This window comes from Atractosteus spatula, unplaced genomic scaffold (assembly GCF_055471065.1).
Source record: "Atractosteus spatula isolate fAtrSpa1 unplaced genomic scaffold, fAtrSpa1.hap1 Scaffold_29, whole genome shotgun sequence".
NCBI classification, from domain to species: Eukaryota; Metazoa; Chordata; class Actinopteri; order Semionotiformes; family Lepisosteidae; genus Atractosteus; species Atractosteus spatula.
The window spans coordinates 208,148-228,019 of record NW_028296856.1 but is presented as its reverse complement, the minus strand read 5'-3'; the positions used below and the strand labels follow the sequence as shown (position 1 = coordinate 228,019).

Here is a 19,872-nt window from a genome sequence, read left to right as displayed (position 1 = left end):
AGTTTAAAATCTTTACATACCGTTTGCAATAATATTGATGATTTATCAAATTGGACCGTCTCTCACCCCTCATTCTGCCTTCTCTTTCTAAAAGGCAATTAAAATCCCCAGCTAAAACCAGTGGTTCCCATCCCAATAAATATTCTCTCAATTTCTGAATTAGGACATATCTGTCGTGTGGGCAACTCGGACAATACACATTTAAAATTTTAAATTTGACATTCGTGAAACCCAGATACACCACCAGTGCTCTCTCTGGTTTCACTACAAGGTACTGACGTACCTCTACCATCTTATTTTTAATTAAAACAGCTATACCATCAGATTTATTCTCATTGGACCCACTCCAAATTGATGGGCCCAATGTCCACAGTTCTTCCATATCCTTATAGCTGTTTTTAAAAGGTAATCCACACTCCTGTAACAACATAATATCAGCATTTACCTTACTCACAAATGATAATATAGTCCTTGCCCTTAACTTGGATCGAATGCTTCTCACATTTATGGACACAATGTTCAGAGCCATACTTAAAGTTAGACCAGGGGAGACTAAAAACTCTGGCTAGAATCATTCAGTCTGTGACACCTACTATACAGGCCTTTTTCTTTTTCCATTTGCTCTCCTTGCCTCCTCCTCCACCACCCCCGCCATCAATAGGATGGTTCTCCACCTGCCCTCCTTGAGTCTCTAGTTCTAAAGCTGGATCAGTAGGATTGGAGAGAACTAATCCCATGGGAGAACCTGCCATCTGAGGACTCTGAAAATGATCTTCCCTCACTTTTCCACTCAGAGTTAGATCACTTTCTAAATCAGATGTCTCAGCAGACCTTTTAGACTGCACCCTCTGTTCTATACATTCCATTTGAGCGCTTTCCGTCTCCACGGGTGGCAGACGATCAGGAGAGATGCTACCACTCAATTCAGAGTCCACCTCACTTTCCACATCATTATCATTCTCTTCTACCTCAGCCTCATCTCCTTCACTCCATTCTGAACCCTCGCTCTCTTTTCCACTACTTTCTTCAACGTCAACCACATCCAGTTCCTGATCCAGAACCACTGCTCCAGCCCTAAATACCTCTTCAAACTCTTCCTGTTTTCGCATCGGTCTTCCCAGTTTTGTTCTATTTGCAAAGGAATTTGGACAGTCTTTAAACACATGACCTTCACACTCACAGAGATTGCATTTCCTCACGCTTGTACATTCAGTATATGCATGTCCAATTTCCTTGCACTTACCACACACCACCTTTGTACAGGCATCCACAAAGTGACCCAGCTCCCCACACCTCCCGCACAGTTTTGGCTGCCCTTGGTAGAACACAAGGCCTCTATTTTCACCTAATCCAATCAAAGAAGGAATGTGTTTAAATCCACCATAACCATTTTTGTCTTCATGCAACGAAATAGGTACTCTCCATGCACAGTTCCAGATCCCATCATCATCATCATCATCCAAGACTTTCTGAGGCTCACCTTTCACTAAACAATACTTAGACAACCATGTCACAATATCTTCCTTCATCACCATCTCATTAAACATGCGAACAATCACAGTCCTATTAGAAAGATCTGTCAGCTTCTGCCATTCAAACATTCTAATCAGGCCCACATCTTTTTTCTCCTCTATTTTTCTCCCAAATTCTTCCAATAACTTTGCCGATTTGAAACTAATGTCAAAACCAATTCCCTTCGGCAAAGTAATTAAGCAATTGACATCTAATGCCTTAACCTTTAACTCTTTCTGTAACACCTTCCTTGAAAAGTCCAACCGTGAAATATCACCCGAGTGAGCCGAGCCCTCACCACACTTGTACACCAAACGCGCGCAAAAGTAACGGCACATGCCGACCCTACAGGCCGCCATGGCCGTTACAAATGTGGCAAAAGCAAACCAAACCAAACCTAAACCTCTTCTGTGCACCAAACCCTATTCCCTTAATCTTATACTCGTACAAAAACTCTACTCTCAACTTCTGGGCTTTAACCCTTTAATTCTCCAACACTGGCTGGAGACTCTCTGTGTCCGGGCTCAGCGGTTATATAGGACAGGACACGGCGCGCAACAGGTGCGGCTCATTGCTCTGCGCTCCCCGTGCGGAATGCGCGTCTCTTCCCTCCTGACTCGTCACACCGCCTTCATACTCTACAGCGGGAAAAAAAAAACTCCCCTTTACTGTCTTCATACATCCCTCTTAAATCCCATAAACACAGAAACTCCGAGGCGTTTTTGTGAGTCAGTACTGGGTTTTTCTGTTTGAGGTTACAAGCAGAAACAAAAAAAGCGTTGAAAGCAGGAAGTTATTTCTGCTCGTAGGCAATAACGTGTAAAAATAAATTTTCTGATTCCTAAAACCTAATAAAATCCATGTAAGTCTTCCTTTCGTTCCCAATGCACATTACTGAATATAAACCAGTCAAGTTCAGGTACTTTTCTGATTTATCTGAATAGTTCTGGCGCAGCAGTTACAACAAAGATACTTACAAACTATTTTTTTTCCTTACGAGCTCTTGCCGTTTTTAAATTGAATATTTTTTTTTCAATTCGCTAAGTCACAAGAAACACCAACAACACTCATCATAAGCATCTGACCAATCACATTCCTGAATTTTAAACCCATTTAGTATTTATTTTTAAATTGTTTTATTTTTTTTTATTTTACACCTGTTTTACGTATTCTTGCTGCTGTCCTTTTACAGCCACTTGGACAGACCGCTCTGAGACATCTGCGTTCAGTAAGCGCTGAGCCTGCTCTCAGAGCAAATTGCCTCTTTTACATAGCAGCCCCGACACTGAGATTGTAAGTTTCTCAGATTGTAGGCTTCTACCTGGCTCGTGTAAATGTTATTCAAGCTCCTCAGTAATAGATGTCTATTATGTAATGAAATGCACCTGAAAGCAAACGCTGGGTCTGTTTCCTTTCCAGCTCAAGTCCAATAGCGGTTTTTTTTTCAAGTGACATTTACAGACATCAGACACTTTTTAATAAAACAAAAGTATCCTGAAACTCCCTAACTTTCAGGTTTGTTTAAACCTGTAATAAAAAGGGATCTGAAACTTCCAGGATTTCATTCTCTGATGTAGCTGTCTTTCAAGTCGGACGTGATGTTTCGCAGATGTCGACTGTGCCTTTTCTCTTGTGTTCAAGGGTATTCGCTGTGTGAGCTCCTCACTGCGTGTCCTGTACTGCTCTTTCATTTAGATTATCTATGTGGTGTACAGACAGAACCCAACCGCATGGTGAGAATTCCGGATTCAGCACCAGCAGAACCTGAAAAACTAAGAGCTGACCCCGACGTGATTTGAACACTCAACCTTCAGATCGGTAGTCAGACGCGCTACCGCTGCGCCACGAGGTCACACCGATCCTCCCCTTTTAAACCCCCAGAGGAGAAAAATCAGCGTCGCGAAATTTTTTTTTTCATTCTCTCCTGTGAGGAGCACCGCTCTTCTGAAGAGAGTATCTTCTTCCCAGACCACATTTCATTCTTCCTGCGCAGCCCTTGTGCAGGTGTTGTTCTCGATAACAGATCCAGGAACACTGATTGTTATTCTATTTGTTTTTTAATTAAGTACCGCATGGTGGAATGGTAGCACGTCTGACTCTAAATCCCGAAATTAAGTTTTCAAAGTACATGGGAGTCAACTGATATTGATCAGGTTCTTCTGCTGCTGCTGAACCCACAGTCTTCACCTTAAAGTCAGATTCCCTAAGCCTGCTGACCTTTTATGTCCCATCCCTTCTCGTAAAAACTCGTATTTTCACAGGGTACCCTTCAGAAAACGCAGTATAGAATGTAAAAAACTCCAGTAGTAAAAATTTTACGGAGTGTATCACTTTCACTGAGACCGAGGAGTGTTAAGCTGTTTATGAGTCTTTGTGGCTCGGCTGTTAACCAAAAGGGTGGTGGTTTGAGCCTTCCCAGGGACGCTATGAGCCTTTTAATGTACACACCCTCCTCACTTCATTTCTCCATGGCCGGTCTTGTACCGCATTCAAATACTGCCCGTAGAAGGCAGCAGGCTCGTAAACATAGCTCACTGTGTATATAATGAAAAAGCGAAGGTTAGTTTCTTATCCGCATGTTGCAGAGCCTTACGCACCTCGTACCAGCAGCTGGGGTTTGATCCCTGCACGGGCTATTAGTTGAAAGACCATTGTGTACGACGTGCAACAGATTTATTAAGATGGCTTTTATGTTTCACACTATATTGCGATCTTGAAACCAAAATTATTAGAAGGAAAGCTTTTTTTACACTGACGTTACTCCTTTTAATATAACCCAGATTGTGAAAACAACTCCGCCCTGTCAAAAGAAAATGTTACACAAAAGTTGGAAAGCACACTCTCAATCCATCTGTATATTTGATTTCCACGATCCGTTCAAGGCTGCTTAGTGCTTCGCAAGCAAATCATTTCAGGGAAGAAACTCAGTTTAGTGAACTACTGTTGTATTTTCACTCATTGAATTTGATCGTTGTACTCTCTTTGCATTCTCAGCAATAATATTTCAAAATTACAGTTCGGATGTATTGGAAAACTTCACAAGCATTATTAGGTTAGTATTGTAAAATTGTATTTTAATATCTTGGTTTATTTACCTTCATTTTATTATAGATATAACCATAAATGTTGTTAAGCATATTGTACTTTTGTCGTACTTTTTAAAACATTTAAGCTGAGGACTACATGCAAGACATCTGTAAACGAAGATATAATTACAATAAAATTGGCAATTAACAGAAAACCACAATTTGTATAATATTTTTCATTGATATCGATGATCAGTTGAAGGATTTGAAGAAACTATCAAAGAAACAGCAGATGATTTTGGTTTTGAACCCATCTTTACACCTCAATAATCCATTTGTCCTCGAAAAAAGAAAAGACAGGCATATTTTGAGTCTCATAATTATCCTCTTCTTGATCCAAAAGAAACGTATACATTTGATTGCTTCTGTAGTATTTTGGATTTTCTTACAAAGATCTCACAAAGTATTACCAGGATCTATATTTAGCTTTCGGTAGCGATAACACTGCTGATATTGATTGAGTAAAAATCTATGATGTATTGACAGCTTTATCTGAAGCGAGAAGTCCTCGAACGCCGCTTATGAAGTGTTGGGATTCATACCAAGAAATACTTTTTGTTTTCCCACCCAAAATGCTGCTATTGCATTACACATTATATGAATATTACCAGTTTTGGTAGATTCTGGGTGCGATTTTCCAAAACTGAAACTACAAAATTATTTAAGATGAACCATGTCCGAAAATTGTAAATCATGACTAATATTAATATCAACTGAAATTACTACAGAAAAAAAGATTTAACCGAAATATTCATAAGGCTATGCAAGCCTAAAAGTAGAACAATTAAATTCATATAACTTTTATTTATTTTTTTTTTAAATGGGCTCACACACCTGAAGACACTAACGTTTCTCTCCGTTAGAGTATGTGAATAACAGTTTAACCCAAAATGTTTGTAATTGTGATTTTGTTCAAATGCAATAAATCGTCTATCAGCAGTAAGAAATTATTAAGAAAGTAAGAAATTGTTTTATTTCATAAACTGTAAGACGTGAAGAGAGTTTACAATTCGTATCCTTCATTTTGTCTTTTAACTTAAGCGTTCAGGATCCAAGCCCGTGTGTGGACGGTTGTGTTTCTTGAATCTCTTGTAATCATCAAAAGTCGTTGTTTAGTCCTTCAGTTTTTTCTCGAGTTGTACCATGGATATTTTATACGATGCAGCTTTCAGCTCAGTGTGGAGTGCAGAAGGAGGACTCGCTCGCTGAACGATCTCTCAAGAAATCCCGGGTGAGATTCAACCGGTGGCTTCTTCAACAGCCACGACAAGTCTGAGGACTTCCTCTGAATTTCCTGAATATGACGTTAAATTAGTTCGAATAATTTGGTAGTTAACACAACTAAACGCTTTGGAGGTATATTTAAAACAGCAGAGCAAGACTTCAGGCACTTCGAGTATGCATGAAATTAATTGTGTAAACCTGGATCTATATGAACAAGAGTTCTCTTGTTCATAATATCTTTTTATATTTGTTAATTGAATATATCAATTGAGTATATCTGTTATATTTTTGAATGGGATGGGACTGTACACTGGTGGTTCCCAGGGGAAAACGGGGTTATTGAGCCATTGGACATTCAAATAGTATATGTTGTGTGGGCGAATGTAACCGTGTGAGAAAGTAAAAAAATCGTCTTAAATGATCAAAGAATAAGTTGGGTGGGTGAATGTAACTGTGCTCTAACAATCCTCTTAGATGAAGCGCTACAGATGCAGCCCCTGAAAGTGTATTCGACTTACCTGTATAGTACTGCTGACACAAATGTAGCCTCTACATCAGACAGAAAAGGCAATGTGTTTGCTTAATCGCGTGAAGGATCTCCTTGTGAATCTGTCTCATTCACCAATGGAAATAGAAGCCATTACAATACGATACATGTTCACCTTCAACCCCACAGCTGCCGGACGTGCTTGTTTTGGGACTATTTGCAATGAGTATCGCATTAGTAGGTATGTGTCCTTAAAAATGTAAGGGACATTCAGTTAACGGGACAGAGACAAAGTAATAATCCTATTTTAACGTGTCCTGCATTTTAACTTACTGAACAGATAAATTGAAATGTGCTGATTTAGAGCCCCTGCAGTTCATGCAAATAAGAACCACAACAATACTCCTGAGCCCTGAGCACCACACTGAGCACACGATCAGCTAGGCTCTCACTTGTTCAGCATGACTTCCTGTTGCGGTTGAGCTCAGAGCTGGAGATGATCTCCATATTCTACCACACTAACTAGTCCTAAATGTAGCACACAGTGCACACTTTTTTTAAACAATTTAAAGTATTACACAAAGGCTGTAAAGCACACTCTGAATTGATCCGAATATTTGATTTCCACGATCTGTTTAGGCAACAACAGACAACGTGGCGCTTCTCCAGCAAAGCATTTCTCAGTTTTGTGAACTACTGGTGCTTTTAACAAAGTGATGTAAGGAGCTTGTCAGGATAGCCGAGTGGTCTAAGGTGTCACACTCAAAGACTCCTGTCTTTCCAATGCTTGGGTGTTCTGGTCTCTGAGTAGCAGTGTGGGTTCAAATCCCACTCCTGACAGCTGCTCTCTCTTCCCTCTCTTGCATTTTTCCCGTCTTGTTGTGCCCACTGACAATGACAGGAAGAGGAAAATGGAGAAACCAGTTTGAGGGCACATGATGGGCAGGGAAATGTTTCGTGAACACTTACACGTTATTAGCAGAAAGTCAAATAGGCTTCGATTTCTGCCTTAAAAACTGTTTGGGGTGCCTGTAATCGAGTAAAGATTTACGGCCAAGCTATGCATTAAAAGGTGAAAGACCGAAATATAAATCCAGAAGAAGATTTATTAAAACGCGCGTGTCCTCCCTCCATTATGACCTTCATACACTCCTCTTAACATTAAGCACTCCTCTTAACTCTTAGCAGAACATTAAAGCTTCACAGACAGAAGCAGTACGCCAGCACAACCGACATTAAAACACAGTACGATTTGCACTGACTGGAAAGTGATCTCAGCAGACGTTGTTCCCTGCATAACGCTAAAGGTGGCAAAGCGCATTTGGGTTGAGAGGACGCAATACAGCTTTTGTTTCCTGCCTTGATGTCAAGCTGACAAAGTATCTCTAAAAACTTTGCTTAGGTTCTCAAGAGACTGTCAAAACAAAATTCCACTGATTGCTTTCCAAGTCAGAAGAAAAAGGGTCACAGAAGCATCTGGCAGCGGTGGGATTCAAACCCACACCCCCAAAGAGACTGGAGCCTTAAGCTAGCACTTTATATAAAATATTCTTTACTCAGCAGCTTATTAAAAACAGCTCCCATGATGTTCAAACCGACACTGACACAGCTTTGTGTTCTGAAACTCTTTTTCTCGTGCTTTTATTTAATGTGGCACAATGCACTGGGATAGAGGTATTCTGTTCACAAACTAATAGCTTTTAAACCACAGCACCCACAATGCTGCAAGTAAGTGTTTTGCACACTAAGCAGGTCCTCTGACTTTTCCCAGCTTTGTTTTGGGTTGTGGAACCTTTATTTTTTTATGATTTTTTGAAGAGAACACTACAGGTAATACACTGGGACAGGTGGGTCGTCTTCATGGCTCAATAGCATTTCAAATACAACAGCCACACTGCTGAAACCAAGTGTTTTACACACCAGACAGGCCCCCAAACCGTTTTTATGATTTTCTGAAGGTTGACTGCTGAGGATAGGGATCCAATGCGGTGCCCTTGGTAGGGTTGGCGCGAGACGCAGGCGTAGTTGGAGTAAACAGGCAGGGGTCCGAGTCCGGGAAGGCGTAGTACAGGCGTAGGCACAGAATCGACAGGCGAAGGCGTAGTTGAGGGACTGGCAGGGGTCGGAGTCCGGGAAGGCGTAGAAGTTGCATCGGTGTGGATTCAGAAGGCAGAGGCGTAAACGAAGAGACAGGCTGGGGTCAGGATCAGAGAAAGCTTAAAACAGGCGAAGGTACAAAATCGAGTGGCTAAAGCGGTAGTCGGAAAAGCGGAGTCGAGGTCCAGGGGAGAAGTCGTAGTAAGGCAAAGGCGTAGTTAGTAGGTAAGCTCCGGGAGAGAATCTCAATCGTGAGCAATGACCGGGGGACAGATGAGGGTTTAAGTAGACGACTGATTGATGTGTGCACGTTTGGTACGGGGAGAGCTCGTGGGAATGCAGGAGCGCTTGCCTGCGTGAGGGAGATTCGTGACAGAACCAACAGAATCAACCTGAACTCATAGAAAAACAAGAATGCCCCCGAAACACCTGCACCCCCCTCCTGGACCACTCTGGTATCAACACCCCCAAACCCATCCATACCAGCTAACAAGACTCAGAATCGGTGCAACCCTTCAACCTGGACCAAGAGCAGGATGGGACAAGAACCTGAACCACACTACGTACACAAGTTTGTATTTTTTGGCTGAAGATGAAAATGTCTAACATAGATTGTTTTGGTTCTAGCAAACAATAATAATAGTTGTTAAAATCCAAACACACATAATGAGATCACTCTCTGTCAGTATGTGTAATATTCTGGGTCTGGGCTCCTCTGTATTTGGGCTAAAGAGAGTTCAACAACATTATTAAATGCACTGACATCATAATCTGACAAGAGACATTGTTTAGGGGAGACTTGACCACCCACTGTCCCCCTGGTATCGTGAAGCTCATTGTCCTTTAGCTTACCAAAACCAGAATCACTTGGGTTCATCAATCATTTGATAATTTTTCAGCATGGAATAAACCTATTACTTGTTCCTTGGAGACAATCTGCTGATAAGATATGATCACTATATTGACCATATACAAATTCTTGCATAAGGAATTCATATTTTGCATACACCGATCCCCCCGGAGTCCCAAGTGATTCTGGTTTTGGTGAACAGAATACCGCTATCCCAGTGCATTGTGCCACATTAAATAAAAGCACGAGAAAAAGAGTTTCAGAACACCTAGCTGTGTCAGTGTCGGTTTGAACATCATGGGAGCTGTTTTTAATAAGCTGCTGAGTAAAGAATATTTTAATCTTCCTGCTGTCAGTAGTATTGTGAATATAGTTGACCCTTACCTGAATGAAAACAGGACGTAAAGGAAGGGTTTCAGAAATCAAACAAAACTTTATTCCCGTGCTTACAGTCTGGGTAATTGGAGACTGCGCTGTTCTGTTTCGTATGGTCATATACGGGTTTTTCGCACGAAGCCGTATTGAACAGTATTTCTCGCGTTGTGAACGTGTGCACACAGCGGTCCCCCGGGTTCCAGTTAGTGCGTAATTACGCATCGATGAAAAGCCGGAGGTTTAAAAAAAGATAATTAGCTCACTGATAGTTTGGTGTAAAGGCTGTGGAAATATCCACAAGTCGTGGTCTTTAAAATGCATTTGGTTTGAAGGCGTTCTGTGCTTCCATTGCGAAGATATCGACAAAAGAATATTCGTGCTTGGTCAAAAAAATGTCATAAAAACGAAAAAATAAAGGCTGAGAAAGCATTCACAATGTATTTTATACACAAAGGTAGTATTCTCGCAACTCTAAGAGGTTTAGTGTAAACGCTACAGGCGTGCCAAAATCGTTTTCGAACTTCAAGCTAACTTTACCCCGGTAAAGTGAATTTCCAGAACGCCATATTAAAGTCTCCCATCCGTTCGTTTCAAATACATGAATTAGATGAGTTCGGGTACTTTTCTGATGTATTTTAATAGTTTGGCACTGTGCCTTGTTAAATATGTCACAAGCAAAGTTTATCAACTTCACTTTCATGCGAGGTTTTGCGTGGATACAAAAACATTATATGATATCTATAACACACGTGAAGAGTGAATCTGAATTAATCAGAATGCCTCGCTGCACCAGAATTGTCAGAATACGTATTTTAAAAATACATGTGGTGCATCTGAAGACAGAATAAAACCAGAAAAGGACGACAGACCATTAAACTGTCTGGTGATATTGCTGCATGGGGCGCAAGATCACAATAGAACACGTTATTGTAAAAAATGTTAACATTCGTGAATGAGAATTTTTTTTATTGTACCAAATGTCCGTTAAATAATGAATGACGTTTTTCAGACCATAAACACTATTATATGAAAAAGAAACATTTACTATATATGCATTTAACTTGCTTTTTTAAAAAACATTACAATACGGTAGATGAAAATTGTTGTTCACGCTCTTGTATTAAATATACTCTAGTCATGTGTCAGAAATAAAGTGTATAAAATTTGCTAAATCAAACAAAACACAAGCGCTACGAAAAAGAAAAAAATGTGTTAATCCTGCAATTTTATCTCGTTGAAACGTTTTTTTTTTCTCTGTGGCACTAACGGGCTAACGGTTAGGATTCCTGGTTTCCTGATTACATAGAAATGTGTCTCTCTTGCCTTACGATGTCCAAATGATCAGTTCAGTGTAGAAAAGAGCAACGTAAAACCCCGTCAGGCGTGCGAAACGTATAAATAAAAGAGATCGCTTTGTTTCTGCCCGCTTTCTCACTGAAGCCCTTTGGTGTGTTAATAGAAGGTTATAACCGCTACACTGCGCGATGTGGGGAGGGGTGACTTGCAAGCAGAGTTGACCTTTGAGAAAGGACTCGTCTCGGGAATATATTTCCACATTTTGAAGAGATTTTCTCCATTTCTGTAGCCTGATTTCCACTATTGCTAGAGAGCTGTAGAATCTGGAATCACCTATCCAGCTCTGGGAACAGTGTGTAGATGACAGGTTTGTGACTTTCTCATGAGCACGGTATATGAATCCATCAGATTAAAGAGACTGTGAGCATTTGAATAAAATTAACGATAGTCTGTCCCAGCTTGCCGCGATGGTATAGTGGTCAGTACTTTGTGCTGTGACCGCAATACCCGCGCTTTGAATCCGGGTGACAGCAGCCCAAGACAAGAGAGTTTCCTTCGTCTATGTTATTTCAGTGAAGGGGGGCATGCGTGTACAGCGAACGATCATCGAGTTGATGTGTTGCCCCATATAAGTAATGTGAACCAACACTGCTTTACAAAGGAGCACGGTCTGATCTTATAGTTGATAATTTGGAGACCAGACCGACCTCTTCTCTGACGAGAAGAAAATGACAGGAGCCGCAGTATTTAATATAAATAAGAAAATAATTTTCTGTGGCGCAACTAGTACCAAACACTTAATCTCGGGGTTGTGAATTCGAGCTCCACGCTGGTAAGAAATCATATAGGTTATGATAAATTTAAAAAGTAATATTATAAAACTTTCCCGATACCAGTTTGCAGGTGACATGTTCTTTATAAAAATAATCTTTAGTATGGGATCAATAACCGCGCCAGAACAAATATCGGAAAGAAATCGCCTGTAACTAAGGAATTTAAGTGAAGTAGAGACATAATCAGAAAACCTACATATAGGAAATGTTAGTTACTTTGTATGTGCTTTAGCGTTTTCTTTTATATACCGAAAAAAAAGTTCAAGGCGTTCTAGTCGCTGTACTCCTCGTAGATAATCTCAACGAAATCACAATACAGTACAGGACAAGCAGTGAGGACCTCACGCAACGAATAGTCTTGAACATGCCAAGCGTAAAGGCACACTGCACATCTGCGAAATATCACATCCTAGTTAAGTTACAGTGAGATTATAGACTGAAAGCTAGGAAGTCTCAGATCACTTTTTTATTAAAGGTTCAAGCAAACCCGAATACCTTTGCAAGAGACATTTCAGAATCTCAGTCAAATCCAGTACGATTGCTGGATCCCTCTAATTCGGCTATATCACAGATCTGCAGTCCACGATTAGAATACTTTAGGTGCGTTGTGTAAGACATACCGCCCAGAGCATTTCTAAGACAGGAAAAACATTTTCGTTACGAAATGAGATATACTGTACGTAGAGTGAAATGGTCTGGTACGAGTCCTAAGTTTGAATAGTTCAAAATAGACGAAAAGGGGTAATTACAGACTCTTTCGAAATGTAAGAACATTAAAGCTGTGCGGACCTTATCTTGATTTACCTAGTTTAATCGTTTTCAGAAAGTGTAATTGTATTATTTTATGTACCCCTGACGATTCTACTGATGTTATAAGTGCTCTTGTTTATATTGAATCTATTTTGTTGTTCAAATAAAAAGTAAAAAAAAAAACTTTCCGGATGCGGCTGCTGTAAAAATAAAATGACATCAAAGGCGTTGTACGTAGAGTTCTGAAGCCTGCTCCACAGAAGAACTAGCTGAGATGAAAAGTTCAATATTCTACTGAGAGGGCTATTCCCGTCAACTCAGTTTCTTTCTGAAACAACGTTTTTCAAGAAAAACTTACACTTACGCAAAATTTGAAATAAAATACTTGCTTAAAAGTGCAGATTATTTTTTTCCCCAAAACTGTAAAAGGAGAAAACCGACCCGTTGGAGTCTCTGTCGTACCATTGCTCAGTGCGGTCAGGTCGGGACTAAAATGATAGTAAGGTGCTGTTTCAAGCACATCTAGGCACGCCTTTCTCACTATTCCATCGTGAACATCATCTAGAGAAAAAGTGGCATGTAATGTTTAATACATTATTGACCTTATTAATAATTTGAGGGAATACAAATGCTTTGCATGTATCGAATTACAGCACGTAACAACTGACTACCTGAGTCGATATCACCGGGCAATTTCCAATAACGACCAACATCAGAAACTTCAAGAAAAATAAGATTCCATATCTTGGAATGTAGGGCGGGAGAATTCATTTATACTCCTGTTGCATCTTGAGCTAAACTTTTTTTTAAAATATGACGCAGATTTGCTCAAGATACTTGTAATCCCCTTAAAGAGAGTTTTCATGAAAACGTACATCGGCTAGCTCTCCACTGTTAATTGACAGAACTTTTGAAGAAACTGTTCTTATATAAGCAACATACAAATTACACATCTTAATGAACATGAAGGGAAATCTATGGAAGCCCGTTTCCGCCAGGGAGTAAAAAAAAAACGCGCTATGGTATCTCATTGTCTGTCCTTTTTTACTTAAAAAAGGTCTTCTTTAGCTCAGCTAATAAGACCTGGGTTCGAGCCAATGCAGTGAGGCACGAACTAGGGTGGGAGCGGCGAAGGCACAAGCCCTAGAACCCGAATCCGTTACAATAACAAAAGGACAGACAATGAAATATGGGCTATTTCGAAGTCGCAAATGTGAGATATAAAGTCGGAATTCTGAGTTACTAAGTCGCAATTCTGAGTTGCTAAGTCGGAATTCTGACTTACTAAGTCGGAATTCTGAGATACCATAGCGTGTTTTTTTTTTACTCCCTGGCGGAAACGGGCTTCCATAGAAATCCGGGTTGTGAATAACAACTGTCACTACACACGATTGAGTTCTTGAGGCTGGCACCTAAGACCACTCAGCCATCCTGACAAGCAGTGGAGGATGCCCGTTGCTTTGTCAAAGGATTATTAACTACTACTGACAGTTCTTTTCTTATTATTACAGAAATTTCTACATTGCAAGACAATTGACGATTTAGATAAAGGTAAGTCGTGGTAAGCAAACCAGGCACGGACGGGGCTTGAACCCGCGCTCTTCGGTTTACGAGACCGACGCCTTACCACTTGGCCACCGCGCCCACAGTTCAATTTTCTTTCCCATCAAGACTAATATATTTTGAAAATAAATAAAAAAAATCTTTGTGCACAAATTGCAATGGCAGGAGTAAAACAAATATGATTATGATGTACAGTAATTGTTCACTTAGTGAAATACTTTTTTTGGCCCACTGAATATAGTTCTTCTGTGGAGCTGGCTTCAGACTCTGCTTATAGCGCCCGTCAAATAAAATAGATATTTTATTTTTACAGGAAGACGCATTCCGAAATGTATCTCTGCAGTTTTAGAAAAGTTTTGAATGGCATATTTTATACAACGCACAAACCGTATTCTAATTGCAGACTGCAGATCTGTGCAGCAATCGTACTACATTTCACTGTGATTCTGAAATACTTCGAGAAAAGATTCAGGTTTCCTTGAACTTTTAATAAAAAACGACTTCGCTTTCAATCTCTGATGTCACTGTAAACTCGGACGTGATGTTCCGCAGATGTGCAGTGTGCCTTCTTGTCTTATTCAAGTTTACTGGATTTTTGAAACGAAAATACAAACTGGACAGTTTCAGACAGATGAAGACTCATAAATGTCACTACAAATGACAAATTTGTAGTGTAAATCCGCCGGGCTGATTTACCTGTCTGACCATCTCTCTCCTCCCTCTTTTGCAGTGAGCACTATTTTTTCATTTTCTTCCCTTGTAGTTTCCTCGCTCTTTTACTGTCCCTTTCTCCCACGGAGAGACGGAAAACATGCCGAAATCGTTTTCACTGTGTTTGTGCAACGTCAGTGTGTGAAGGGAAAGCAATGTACGCAGCTCCAGTGGCGCAATCGGTCAGCGCGCGGTACTTATCCAGCAGTGCACAGCGGAGTCATGCCGAGATTGTGAGTTCGAGCCTCACCGGGAGCAGTGTAGCCTGTCTTTAGCTACTGAAAGCAACTGTCCACTTTAGTTACTGCTACTTATAGGTCGTCCTTAACACCTTATCTAACGGGATTGTAGCCTGTTAGGTATTTGCTGGAGACCCGGTCTAAATTAACATCAAAGGAACAGGTAAAGGTTTATTCCACGTCACACCCGAAGAAGGGTCCACGTTGTGTTTCCTTCTCTTTTCAGCGTGGAATAAACCTATACTTTTTCCTTTGCAGCTGATGCAGGTCACTACTTAATTTCCCATCAGCTGTGGACCCCCTGCTGGTCTCTACACAGATAGATGAGAGATATCTTCTTAGCCGAGAGGTCTACTGGGACTAAGGGAGCACGATGGGGTACCGAAGACTTGAAAAAGCTCTCGCATTAGATTCTGTTTTTGTTGTTTCCCAGATTTGTTTTTAATGTTATTTTTGTTTTGAAGTTGTTCCGTTAAGTATTTTTTTATTTTATTTTCTGTAGTCGTTAGACTACTACAGTGATTTACCGAGGTTCCCGGAAGGCTTCTTGCATTGTGGTTGTTGTGTTTTTGGGTTACAAGTATTTTTTTTTCTATTGATAGGACCCCACGCATTACTGTGGGACTAGTTAACTTAAGTTCTTACATTGTACCTGAAATTACCACATAAACTACTACTCTGTTTTTCCTTTTTTTTTTTTAATAAAGGCACAAATGATGTTTTTTTTTTCTTGTGGCTGATTGGCAATGTCCCTACAACGGGTCATTGCTACGAACCTGGCTGCTGAAATTTGTCAGCAGCTCTGTACTAAACCTGTTCTCAATTGCAACAAACCTAAAATAACATCTGCTGCCCATTAGATCTTACTGATGTAGGAGACTAACTTAAACCACCTCTTCACAGGGTTTAAGTAACTCAGTAGTGGAACAGTCGATCGCTTTTGAACTGTTCTGAATGTAGTGGAAATATTATGGTCACAAAGTAACGAACATACAGTATTCACCACTCGCTTGAAATATTTAGCTAAAATTGTTTTCTAGACACCACAACTATTCACAATGAATTTGATCAGTACATGTCTTTATTAATAAAAGTGTAATTTATTAATAACTAAGATTAATGTAAACCTTTATTAGTAGCTGTATTACCGGTTAATCTGATGAGAATTCAGAACACGAGTCTCTCGCTCAGTAAACACGCTTTATCGTTTACTGAGCTTTCGATGAACGTCTAAGTGAAAGACAAATTTACTATTTTCACTTTTTGTTTAAAGAACACTTTTATCACATATTCTGCACTCCCGATGGTGTTTAACGGTGCTCTTTTCTACACGCCTGATTTGAGGATCCCCAGCTAAAATATTTTTTACTTATCAGGCTGGATTTGAGCGTCTTTACAGAGAGCTGATTTGGAAGCCTCACATATGCAAATGGTGACACTTTATCTTCGCTCCACATAAGAAACTCATAAATCTTTGAATGCTTTCCTCTTCACCTGCAGCACTAGCATTTGTCTACAGTTTGTGGCATCTTTTCAACACAATATATTTCACCATGGACTGAAAGATCAAATGGTTTTGGCAAAAGATAAGGAGATCTCCTGGCCTGTAAGGGATCAAACCCACAACTGTGGAGTTATTAGAACGACAATCGATCCAACTGAGCTACCTGAACATGTACATGTGAGGCTCTCTGTGCAGCATAAAATTTAATTTAGAGAATTATTTTTCCCTCTGAATTTAAACCCTCACAATTATGTGTACTGGCTTTCTGGAAGTGGTGGATATGATGAAAAAGAGATCAGCCTCTGTGATGCAATATCAAGTGACACTGATCTTCTGTTATACCGTTCCCTGCTGCATTTTAACCTACTGGGGAAATACTGGTATCCATGCATGTAAGGTTTCCTCCTTGTCAAATTATTTTCAAGCACATTTTTGTTGTTGAAAATAAACCTTGTGGATTTACATGTTGTGTCCCTCTTCTGTTAGTATCACCCAAATTGATACATTGTGCTCTGGCGATTCTTCAGATCATACCATTTTGTACAATACTGTATCAGTATTGTAGAACTCATATCATTAAAGAAAATAAGGCTTTTTTTGTATATTTTATTATAATTGTATTTATATGTGGAAATATGTTATTTTAATATCGACATGTACATTTGAAAAATTATTTCCCCCCCTAAAAGCTGGCAGCCTAACATTTTCAGCTGACAAAAAATTATATGAATTTTTAAAGATCCAGACTGAAAGTTTACAAAATATTGTTTTACACTATATGCTGCTGTTTTGGAAGTATACTTATTTTACAGGTGCAACTGTGGTTAACATTGCTGCCACGCAGTGCTGGAGCTCTGTGTTTATTTCCTGACCTGTTGTTCTATCTGAGTGGAGTTTGTATGTTCTCCCCATGTTTGTTTGGAGTTTCCGCCAGGTGCTGCAGTTTCCTCCCACAGTCCAAAAACATTGTGATATCATTTTAGGAAGTGAATTTCATGATCATAAGTTTTCTAATGTCATTTTGTCACACCTGTCAAAGTGTGAATTGTTTGAACTTTCATCTTTCCTGTCATGTGAACCCAGATGCCTTTGTAACAATCTGTAGTTAATATTTCTGCAGTTTTAAGTGAGGTAGCGATGCTGTATATTTCGACAAGCCGTCCCTTCTTGCAGGACGAGGACCCTTAATTTCTCTTGATTTGTAGGGAAATGTAAATAACAGTCAGAATGTCTCATGTTGTGTCTGGATTTGTCCACAGTGGCTTTTCTCCTTTGTGTGGTCCAATGTATACATATTGATAACAAACATTTAAGTTTCCCTTTCCATTGGGGTTGATATTTTCATTGTGAGTTGCCAAGAGCTCCTTCATTTTTAATTGATAGTTTTACAGGATAGTTGGTACAGGGTGTACTCCTGCATCTTATTTATAATAACTCACCTGACAGCGTCTGGACTCTGGGGCACACTCTTTTTCCAAAACTCTCCTCCTCTCCATCTTCTCCTTCAATTGTTGCTTCTCCAAAACTCTCCTCCTTTCCTCTTCCTTCTTCATCTGTTTCTTTACCTCCTTTTCACAAACTCTCCTCCTCTCCTTCTCCTCTTTTGCTTGTTTCTTCTCCTGCTTCTCCAACAGTTTCCTCCTCTCCTTCTTCTCCTTTGCTTGTTGCCTCTCCTCCTCTTCCCAAAATCTCCTTCTCTCCTTTTCCTCCTTTGCTCATTTCTTATTCTCCTACATGAGCTGATTCCTCCTCTCCTCCTCCTGAGCTCGCCTCCATTCCTCCTTCTCCTTCTGCCTCCTCTCCTCCTCCTGCTGCAGGGGTTTCTCCAGCCCCCGAACGTAGGCCTTCCACCTCTTCTGCTCCTTCTTCTCCCATCTCACCTCCTGCTTCTGCTGCTCCCTCCTGTTCTCCTCCGCCTCCTGGGCATGTCTCCGCTCCTCCTTGTTCACGGTCCTCCCAATTGCATCTGCTGCCTTGGTGCATCTCCTCTCCTGCTTCTCCTCAGTCTTCCTCCTCTGCTCCTCCTCCTTCTTCCGTCTCCTCTTCTCCTTCTCCAGCATCTGCCTCCTGTCCTCTCCCTCCTTCTCCCATCTTCTCTCCTGTTTCTCAAACACCTTCCTCCTCTTCTCCTCCACCTTCATCCTCTCCTCCTCCAGCTTCCTCCTCTCCTTCTCCTCCTGCACCTCCTATCTCCGATCCATCAACCACCCTTCCTGCTTCTGCCTCCTCTCCTCATCCCGCTCCTGGGTGTTCAGGGACCGGTGCCTCCCGACCCGGACACTCCTGACTTTCTCCACTGGTGCCGTTGTCCTCTTGCCCCCTTGCGGCTCTTTCCATCTCTTCAGCTCTGTAGTGTTGCTCTTATCCTCATCGACCCCGGAACAGCACAGCATCTTGGTGATGGAATGGGAGGAGCTGACCTGCTTTGAGAGAGAGGAGTTAATATAGACATACTGACTGGACACTCCAGTACATTAACACTGCACCAAGAGAGAGAGGAGTTAATACAGACACACTGACTGGACACTACAGTAAAGGTTCACTCCTCACCTCTCCTAGAATCACAGGAGCTACAGGGTCCTCTAGGTGTCTCAGCACCTGTGTTCTGACTTTCAGCAACTCTGGAGGCCTGTCTTCAGGACTTGGACCTTCCTGACTCTCCTGATTCCTCTGCCTCTTCTTCCTCTTTTTCTTAGTCTCCTACACCTCAGTCTTCTCCTGGGAGGTGATGGGAGGGAGGTGAGGGAGGGGTCTGGGGACAGGTAGCTGGCTGGGTAGTGACCTGGGGCGGGTCAGTGTCAGGATTGGAAGAGGTGGACATGTTGTCCTCTTCATCTTTTTCAGGGCTGACTTGGAAAGCACGCCTCTTTGCACCTGGACACTGAAGGCAGACACAGGTCTTTGCTGCTGGGGTCAGTTCTTGACTTCTTATTCTTAATATACCCTCAATATATGCATTGTGACTGTAATAAGATCCTGTACAGGTGAGTCTGTACAGTGTGTCCAATAAGAATCTGTACAGTTGACTCTACTCAAGGACAGAGGTTCTGTTCGCTTCTCACCTGTCTCAGAAGCTCAGGAGCTCTGACGCTCCTTAGAGGAGGGAACTCATCTGGGAGTTGATGGGGGCAGCATGGCGCAGTCACCAGGGGTTTCTCTGAGTTCAGCGGGGTCACAGGTGATCGAAGCGGGAGGGCCCAGGGGTGCCAAGATCCAGGAGAGAGAGGGATGGACAGCTTGGTTTCTTGTCCACCTTAGAGAAGTCACACCTGACTTTCTTGTTTTCAAAGTAGGACTTCAGTGTCTCCTTCGCCTCCTCGTAGTCATCCTGCTTCTTGATTCTTG

At 41.1% G+C, this 19,872-nt stretch overlaps 3 non-coding genes and 1 pseudogene across 3 annotated transcripts; 1 reads left to right on the top strand and 3 right to left on the bottom strand.

Annotated features, from left to right (window-relative positions):
- Window positions 1-3,292: 3,292 nt before the first annotated feature.
- Window positions 3,293-3,364, bottom strand: trnag-acc (transfer RNA glycine (anticodon ACC)). The gene has a single exon. It is a non-coding gene; the product is annotated as a tRNA-Gly (tRNA).
- Window positions 3,344-18,920, bottom strand: LOC148807599 (uncharacterized; annotated as a pseudogene).
- On the bottom strand, window positions 14,083-14,154 carry trnat-cgu (transfer RNA threonine (anticodon CGU)). The gene has a single exon. It is a non-coding gene; the product is annotated as a tRNA-Thr (tRNA).
- Window positions 14,949-15,042, top strand: trnai-uau (transfer RNA isoleucine (anticodon UAU)). The gene is made up of 2 exons: window positions 14,949-14,986; window positions 15,007-15,042. It is a non-coding gene; the product is annotated as a tRNA-Ile (tRNA).
- Window positions 18,921-19,872: the final 952 nt, after the last annotated feature.